This window comes from Hordeum vulgare, chromosome 4H (assembly GCF_904849725.1).
Source record: "Hordeum vulgare subsp. vulgare chromosome 4H, MorexV3_pseudomolecules_assembly, whole genome shotgun sequence".
NCBI classification, from domain to species: Eukaryota; Viridiplantae; Streptophyta; class Magnoliopsida; order Poales; family Poaceae; genus Hordeum; species Hordeum vulgare.
Window position 1 is genome coordinate 511957654 of NC_058521.1, and position 9977 is coordinate 511967630.

Consider the following 9977-nt stretch of genomic DNA (forward strand, 5'->3'; position numbering starts at 1 on the left):
ATTATTTTCAAAAGTGCCTCTCATTTTGGAGGGTCATTTTCCTCCGCTCTTTCTTGCTTGCAAGAATTTTGTCGGGGCATTTGTCGTGGGAAGTAAATAGAAAAGCAAAAGCAAGTATTTGACGGAATTCAAATGCAAAACTTTATTGCAAACAAAATGCATAGATGCTTAGCTACATTTGTAGAACATTCCCAATTAGGAAAAATTGGGATGTTACACATCTACATGTGAAGCGGAGTACATACCTGCATCGAAAGCAGCACAAGAAGGGATCTGGATGAAGGAGTTCATCATCGACCTAGGAGTAATTCGTAATGCGTCGGGCCCGATGACTCTCTTCTATGACAACACTGGAGCTGTTGCCATTGCCAAGGAGCCCAGGTTACACAGGAAGACCAAGCACATCAAGTGCCGCTTCAACTCCATTCATGATTACATTCAGGAAGGAGATATAGATATTTGTTAAGTACATACGGATCTGAATATCGCAGATCCGTTGACTAAACCTCTTCCACGAGCGAAAATGATCAACACCAAAATACTATGGGTGTTCGATTCATCAAAATGTAACTAGATTATTGACTCTAGTGCAAGTGGGAGAATGTTGGAAATATGCCCTGGAGGCAATAATAAAATGGTTATTATTATATTTCCATGTTCCTTATAATTGTCTATTGTTCATGCTATAATTGTATTAACAGGAAACCATAATACATGTGTGAATACATAGACCACAACATGTCCCTAGTGAGCCTCTAGTTGACTAGCTCGTTGATCAATGGATGGTCATGATTTCCTGATCATGGACATCGGATGTCGTTGATAACGGGATCACATCATTAGGAGAATGATGTGACGGACAAGACCCAATCCTAAGCATAGCACAAGATCGTGTAGTTCGTCTTCTAGAGCTTTTCTAATGTCAAGTATCATTTCCTTAGACCATGAGATTGTGCAACTCACGGATACCGTATGAATTCTTTAGGTGTATCAAACGGCACAAAGTAACTGTGTGATTATAAAGGTGCACTACAGGTATCTCCGAAAGTGTCTATTAGGTTGGTACGAATCGAGATTGGGATTTGTCACTCCGTGTGACGGGGAGGTATCTCTGGGCCCACTCGGTAATACATCATCATAATGAGCTCAATGTGACTAAGGGGTTAGCCAAGGGATCATGTGTTACAGAATGAGTAAAGAGACTTGTCGGTAACGAGATTGAACAAGGTATAGGGATACCTACGATCGAATCTCGGGCAAGTATCATACCGATAGACGAATGGAATTGTATACGGGATTATGTGATTCCTTGACATCGTGGTTCATCCAATGAGATCATCGTGGAACATGTAGGAGCCGACATGGGTATCCAGATCCCTCTTTTGGTTATTGGCCGGAGAGATGTCTCGGTCATGTCTGCATGGTTTCCGAACCCGTAGGGTCTACACACTTAAGGTTCGGTGACGCTAGAGTTGTAATGGGAATTGTATATGTGGTTACCGAAGGTTGTTTGGAGTCCCGGATGAGACCCCAGACGTCACGAGGAGTTTCGGAATAGTTCAGAGGTAAATATTTATATATGGGAAGTCCAGTTTCAGTCACCGGAAATGTTTCGGGGTTTATCGGCATTGTACCGGGACCACCGAAAGGGTGTCGGGGGTCCACTTGGAGGGGCCACCTGTCCCGAAGGGCCACCTGAGCCGAAACAGGGAGGGAACCAGCCTCCTGGTGGGCTGGTGCGCGCCACCTTAGGGGTTGCCGCGCCTAGGGCTGGGAACCCTAGGGCGTGGGGCTGCCTCCCCCCCCCCCCAAACTTGGGAGGCAAGCCACCCCTTGGGCCGCCCCCTCCTAGGGCTGCCGCCGCCCCCATCTAGGGTGGCCGGCCACCCCTCCCCTTCCTCCTATATATAGTGGAGGGTTGGGAGGGCTGCACACACCCCTGAACCTCTCCCCTTGGCGCAGCCCGACCTCTCCACTTCTCCTCCTCCGCGGTGTTTGGCAAAGCCTTACCGGAGAACCATAAGCTCCACCGCCGCCACGCCGTCATGCTGCCGGAGCTCTCTCTCAACTTCCCCCCCCCCCCCCCCTTGCTGGATCAAGAAGGAGGAGACGTCCCCGGGCTGTACGTGTGTTGAACGCGAAGGCACCGTTCGTTCGGTGCTTGGATCGGATCATCCGCGATTTGAATCGCCGCGAGTACGACTCCATCGACCGCGTTCATAGTAACGCTCCGCTTATCGATCTTCAAACGTATGAATATGCTCTCCCTCTTACTCGTTGCTACCATCTCCTAGATTGATCTTGGTGGCACGTAGGAAAATTTTAAATTATTACTACGTTCCCCAACAACCATATTCCAACATACGTAAAGCGACTGTCACCTTCTGAAAGGTGCTATGCCCGAGCTCTCCGGCGGCATTTTTCCTTTGCTGAAAAAATCGTTCATGGCTCGCTAGTATCTCTGCAATGCATCAAATTCGTGTAAATAATGTGAAGTTGAAGCAATACATACCTTGGGGGCGTTTTGTCGAACACCTTGTGGGCGCCGAGCGGCAGTGGGCGGCCGGGCGACGAGCGGTAGTGGGCGGCCGGGCGCTGTTTGTCAGACGACTAGAGAGAGACGGAGGAAGCAGCGGCGACGCGGGGGATAGGCCGGGGAAGTGCCGGAACGATCGCCGGAAGAAATGGGATGGCGCGGGCGGCGACGGTGCCGCGGCTGGACGGGGTAAGTGGAGTTGCGAGCAGGCGTTCGAATGTGCAGCGAGAGGGAACGGGCGCAGCAAATAAACGACACGTGATGGCGTTTACGCCCGCGCGCTGAACTGGTTATGCCGCGCGCGGTTTTTACGCCTTCGCTGAAGCGTCCGGAGCGGTAGCGCGCGCAAAAAGAACAAGTTTTTTAATGCGACGCTTATTTAACGCGTCTATTGGAGATGCTTTACGCCATGGAGGTGAACAACAGGGAAGCATAAAAGTCCAATAAAGAAATTTGAATGATGCGGATTTATGGATCAAGCAAGCTGTTGACAAAAGCTGTCTATTATTCATTATTCCACCCCGACACGGGAGAGAAGAGCACTGCTAGCGCTCATGGATTTTTTTCAGATCAACAGCTCTCATGGATTTCTAGGCAACAGAACTAGACGAGAGGGTTGGCGACTTGCCCTGCAAAAAGAACTACTCCACTTTCGTCCTCCTTGACGAGGAACAGGAACGGGTGATCTGCAACGAAGTCGATGCGCACCGGCTCCTCCCCATGGATGGAGAAGCCCATCATCATGTCAGCTTCAGTTGCTGCAGCGGCCATGGTTCCATTCTCGTCGACCTCAACCATGCACTCGTGTAGAACGCTATTCACCGCAGCGATCCCGAGTAATCAACCATCTCCGCGAAGTCATGTGATGGCCAGAACGGTCGTTTCAGGCCCATGTCCTGCAGGAGGAGCGACGCATCTATCTTGCGCGACACCTTGAACTTGGGGATCCTCAAGTCCCCCACCTCGACCGCCTGCGCAGGGACGCAGCGGTCCAGGAACCCGGCCTTGTCAGAGCTAAGCTCGCAGACCAAGGCCTGCAAACCATCGCGCTCGTCCGGCAGATAGATGTGCATGCTGAAACTGTGCCGGCCGCTGCCGCCGCCGCCCTCGAAGGGCAGCTGCAAGACTTTGAAGCCTGGGTGGCAGCTGATGCGCTGGCTGTTTCTGCTCTTCATGAACGGCACGCGCACACTGCTCTCGTCGGCCAAGAAGAAGTCGCCGTCCACCGTTTCGTCGGGGTCGAACGGGTCGAACCATGTGGCTCTCAGGTAGAGCGCATTGCCGAAGACCAGGACAGTGTCGGAGTTGAGGTGGCCCACCGGCATGAGTTCTCTGATCAGGCCGCCGGTCTTGTCCTCGAACCAGCGGTTGATATCAACTCTCGCCTCCTCAGCCTTCATCGCAGTGGAGTGGACACACCAAAGAATTAACTCAGAGTAGAGGTGGTCGAATCTTGCTACTAGCAGAAATTTCGCAATAAATCATTAGTTACCTTTTCTTGGAATGGCATGGCTCGAGCCGCAGCCTTGTACTGGGAGGCGACCTTGTCTGCAAAGGCGGGCCTTAGCCGGAGCGACGAGTCCACCCAAACGCCTACAGCGCATCGGACGTCGGGCTCTGCACCGCCATCGGCATCCAGGGCGAGGATAGTAGAGGCTACATAGGAGGCGAGGGATGCGTGCGCCATGCCGCCGGAGGGGCCTAGGAAGGACTGGATCTGGTCGAGCGTCTCGCCAGTGGCACCGGCGGCGAGGAGGACGAGGACCGAGTGGAACGACAGCGGTGAGAAGGCCAGGTTGGTCTTGTTGCCGCCGAGGCGGAGGAGGAGCCGCGTGGAGAGGGCGGCCAGGTCCTTGACGGCGCCCGACATGTCCTCCATGTCCATGAACGGTGATGCCGCGGCGTTTACAGTTTTGCTGGGAGGTGTTGAGGGAGGCTAGTGTGAAAAGCGTTACTATAAGTAATTTCTTTCCGTGAGCTTTGTAGCCGAATGTGAGGTGTTCGACAAGTTTCCTCGTCATTAATGATTGATTCAGAAATGGTAATTTGTCTACTTTTATTGAGTAAAATTATTGCACTCCTTCGCCACGAAGTTATGTCTATGCGATGTGTTCTAGAAGCTACTACTATGCTTCTACGAAAGTTATGTGCATGCAACAATTTACAAACGATAAGTTGCATGGGTGACAATTTTCATAAGAGTAATGCTACACCTACAAAGGCTTACGTAAAGATTTTACGTACAAACTGATGTGTAAGATTGTGATTGGTAATTGAGGGATGAGGGGCCCCACCGGCACTGAAAATCAGGGGGGGAGAGAAGAGTTAGTTTGGAAGGTTAAGTAAACCTTTGCAAGTTTTTGTATGTCTAGCATTATTGTTTTCATAAGGCCTCGTTTGGTTAAGGGAGATTGGGGAGGTTCTGAGAGGGAGGGATTTCACGGGATTGGGTGAATCCCTTTGTTCCACCCAATCATCTCAAATCCCCGGGGCTTTGCTTCCACTAGTCCCCCGAGGAGGGTTTTAAAACACATGGATAGGAAGAGATTGAAGGGGAACGGAGGGGATTGGGATAAGCAAACCCCTCCTACCAAATGGGCGCCCGAGGATCTGTGGGGTTTCTGGCCCTTCCGGGGATTTTTCTCTTAAAACCTCCCCAATCCCCCTTAACCAAACGAGGCCTAACGGAATGGAAACACATCGATCAAACAATTTAGAATTGCCCAGGATCATTCAAGGGAAAACAAAGGAAAAAGGAAAAGAAAGAAAGCGAAAGAACCATTGAGTAAAGAAAGAAAAACCAAAAGCCGAATAAAACTAAAGAAAACAAAACATCGAAGAAAAGGGAGTGAAGAAAGAGAAAAAAAAACTCAAAACTCAAAGAAAATCTGTGAAAAAATGGCTACAAAACAAGACAAAGGATAAAAGAAAAACAATGCCATATCCATGGCCTTTGGCACCGATCTTCACGATAGAGGAGCGGTGCCCCGACTATCACAATCAACCACCGTACGTGCGAGGCGAGAGACCTCATCATTCGCAGGTACCACCTGGACCGAGCCCATCATCGTTTATCCAGATCCGGAGCTCCAACCGACTCGAGGCCCCAAATTGATCTGCCTGAGCATGAGCCCCATGTCATGGCCATCTCCGTCGCGCGAGCTCCCCGCGCCACTGGCCCGGATCAAGGAGAAGGATAGAATCACCTCCACCTGTACTCCGCACTCGAATGCCAACCGCCCCCACTTGAGCCACAAAGGTCGCCTTACAAACGAGGGCATCCACCACACGATGTTTGAACCGGATCATTGCAGGGTGCACTCGAACCCCGTCAAGACCCAGCCCAGGACCCGAGAAATCCGCGCTTGCAACCCACCAAATGCCCTCTCAATACTCTTTCGGCATGCTTCTTCTGCTTGGGAAAAATAGATTGCTTATTGCCTTGTAGCTTTTTGATGGTATTCACAAATGTTGACCACGTAGGATAGATACCGTCAGCGAGATAATAGCCCATGGTATAGTCATGTTCATCGAAGATGTAGTTGCAAGCGAGAGCATCTCCACTAGCCACCCAAGCAAAAAGAGGTGATCTCTGCAATGCATTGATATCATTGAGAGAACCCGACAATACCAAATAATCAATGCCAAATCCACAAGTCCTATGAAGCCAAGGCTTCGACCACAATAGTGGGATCATAGTGATGGCCCGTGTAGTGCGTGTGTCAAGCCACATGACAATTCTTTCTCCTCCATTGCATGGAACACTAATACAGAAAAGCCTAGCTATGACGTGGAAAAAAGCGTTTTACTCGCGTGACAGCCCAACGCCACCAATATGGTGTGATTGTTAAAAAATAATGGTGGTGTTGGGTCCCACGTCGGCAATATTCTACGTGTTGATGGCGTGCCACGTGGACAACACCACCATTATAATTGCTCACCTAGCAACACGCAATGTACATTGCACGTGAGGAACGTTTTGTACAACCAAAAAAACTCACAAATAGTACTAGAGCCAGACTAATAGAACAATTCATTCTAATTAATAATAAATGACAATCTCACAAGCAATACTAGAGCTAGGTAGCTATTTAATAAACGTTAGTCCTCACAAAAACGAGCAAACTAACATAGTTAATAAGGAGTTCATTTCACATCAATGCCCCAGCCACAAACACACTTTTAGAGGAGGCAGATGACGATCATCATCCTCAAGTCATAGCGTGGGATGTTCCTGATGTTGGGGAACGTAGCATGGGAAACAAAAAAATTCCTACGCATAGGCAATACCTATCATGGTGATGATCATCTATGAGAGGGGAGATTGGATCCACATACCCTTGTAGATCGCTAAGCGGAAGCGTTAAGAAACGTGGTTGATGTAGTAGAATGTCTTCGCGATCCAAATCGCACCCATCCCATGATCCGTCCCGATCTAGCGCCGAACGGACGACACCTCCGCGTTTAGCACACGTATAACTCGATGACAATATCCACCTTCTTGATCCAGCAAGAGGGGGCGGATAGGTAGATGAGTTCTCCGGCAGCGCGACGGCATGACGACGATGGTGGTGGAACTATTTCGGCACGGCTTCGCCTAAGCATCATCAAACTAGACTAGAGGAAGAACTACGATCTAGAGGAAGAGGAAGCACGTGGCTGATTTCTACGTCTCAAAAAACCTCAATGCCTCTAGTATATATATATATAGGATGAGGGGAGGGAGGTCGGCACCCTAGGCTTTGCCCCTTGGGTCGGCCGAAGTGGGGAGGAGAGGGAGTTGGACTCCAATCCTACTCCTAGTAGGACTCCTCCCCCACTTGGAAACCCTTCCACCTTTTGGCCTTTTGCCTTATCCCTCCATTCCAGCTGCATGGGCCTTTAGGGGAGGATTCGGCAAGCCCACCAGGGGCTGGTCTGCCTCCTCCATAGCCAATGAAGCCCTTGGGTCGTCACACCCCTCCCCGTGGTCCCCGTGTACCCTCCCCGCACTCCCGGTACACTACCGATGAGCCCAAAAAATTTCCGTGATGAAAACAGGACTTCCTATATATGAATCTTTACCTACGGACCATTTCGGAGCTCCTCGTGACATCCAGGATCTTTTCCTAGACTCCGAACAAACTTCAATCACCAACACCTATAACTCAACTATACCGAAATGTCACCGAACCTTAAGTGTGCAGACTCTACGGGTTCGAGAACTATGCAGACATGACCTGAGACATTCTTCGGTCAATAACCAATAGCGGGACCTGGATGCCCATATTGTATCCTACATATTCTACGAAGATCTTATCGGTTGAATCTCTATGTCAAGGATTCAGTTAATTCCGTATATCATTCCCTTTGTCCTTCAGTATGTTACTTGCCCGAGATTCGATCGTTTGTAGCCCAATACCTATTTCAATCTCGTAACCGGCAAGTCTCTTTACTCGTTCCGTAATACAATATCCCGTGGCTAACTCTTTAGTCACATTGCTTGTGATGTTGTATTACCGAGTGGGCCCCGAGATACTCTCCGTCATACGGAGTGACAAATCCTAGTCTTGGTCCATGCTAACTCAAAGGACACTTTCGCAGATACCTGTAGAGCACCTTTATAGTCACCCAGTAACATTGCGATGTTTGATACACACAAGGCATTCCTGTGGTGTCAGTGAGTTACATGATCTCATGGTCATAGGAATGTATACTTGACATGTAGAAAAAGTAGCAACAAAATAACACGATCACATGCTACATTTATAGTTTGGGTCTTGTCCATCACATCATTCGCCTAATGATGTGATCCCATTATCAAGTGACAACACTTGTCTATGGCTAGGAAACATTAACCATCTTTGATCAACGAGCTAGTCAACTAGAGCCTTACTAGGGACAGTATTTTGTCTATGTACCACACATGTATTTGTGTTTCCATTCAATACAATTATAGCATGGATAATAAACGATTATCTTGTAACACGAAATTTAATAATAACTATTTTATTATTGCCTCTAGGGCATATTTCCATCAGTCTCCCACTTGCACTAGAGTCAATAATCTAGCATCTCATCTCTATGTGATTTACAATGTAACAAATTTAACACCCATACAGTTCTCGTGTTGGTCATGTTTAGCTAGTGGATGAGGCTTAGTCAGCGGGTCTCCAACATTTAGATCCGTGTGCACTTTGCAAATATTTATGTACTCCTCCTCGATGTAACCGCGGATGGCATTGAAGCTTCGTTTAATGTGTCTGGTCCTGTTGTGAAACCTTGGTTCCTTGGCTAGAGCAATGGCACCAGGGTTGCTACAGAACATATTTATTGGATTTAGTGCGCTAGGCACAACTCCAAGATCTGTCATGAACTGTTTTATCCAGACACCCTCCTTAGCCGTCTCCAAGGATGCTATGTACTCCTCTTCGCATGTAGAATCAGCTACGACACTTTACTTGGAACTGCACCAGCTTACCGCACCCCCATTGAGAATATATTTGTATCCGGTTTGTGACTTGGATTCATATGGATAAGTGTCAAAGCATGCATCAACGTAACCCTTTACGACGAGCTCTTCGTTACCTCCATAAACGGGAACCATTTCTTTAGTCCTTTTCAGGTACTTCAGAATATTCTTGACCGCTGTCCAGTGGTGCATTCCTAGATTACTTTCAAACCTGCCTGTCATACTTATGGCTAGGCTGACATCAGGTCGTGTGCACAACATTGCCTACATGATAGACCCTATGGCTGAAGCATAGGGGACGACACTCATCGTTTCTCTATCTTCTACGTAACTGGGCATTGTGTCTTACGTAACTTTATACCTTGTAACACAGGCAAGAACCCCTTCTTGGATTGTTCCATTATGAACTTCTTCAAAATCTTATCAATGTATTGTTGGAAATATGCCCTAGTGGCAATAATAAAGTGGTTATTATTATATTTCCTTGTTCATGATAATTGTCTATTATTCATGCTATAATTATATTAACTAGAAATAGTAATACATGTGTTAATATATAGATCACAATGTGTCCATGGTGAGCCTCTAGTTGGCTAGCTCGTTGATCAATGGATGATCATGGTTTCCTGATCATGGACATTGGGCGTGATTGATAATGGGATCACATCATTAGGATAATGATGTGATGGACAAGACCCAATCCTAAGCATAGCACAAGATCTTGTAGTTCGTCTCCTAAAGCTTTTCTAATGTCAAGTATCATTTCCTTAGACCATGAGATTGCGAAACTCCCCTATACCGTAGGAATACTTTGGGTGTACCAAACTTCACAACGTAACTGGGTGACTATAAAGGTGCACTACAGGTATCACCGGAAGTGTCTATTGGGTTGACACGAATCGAGACTGGAATTGTCACTCCGTATGACGGAGAGGTATCTCTGGGCCCACTCGGTAATACATCATCCTATTGAGATCAATGTGACTAAGG

General features: G+C 48.0%; 1 pseudogene; it reads right to left on the bottom strand.

Moving 5' to 3' along the window:
- Positions 1-3021: 3021 nt before the first annotated feature.
- LOC123446725 lies at positions 3022-4494 on the bottom strand (annotated as a pseudogene).
- Positions 4495-9977: the final 5483 nt, after the last annotated feature.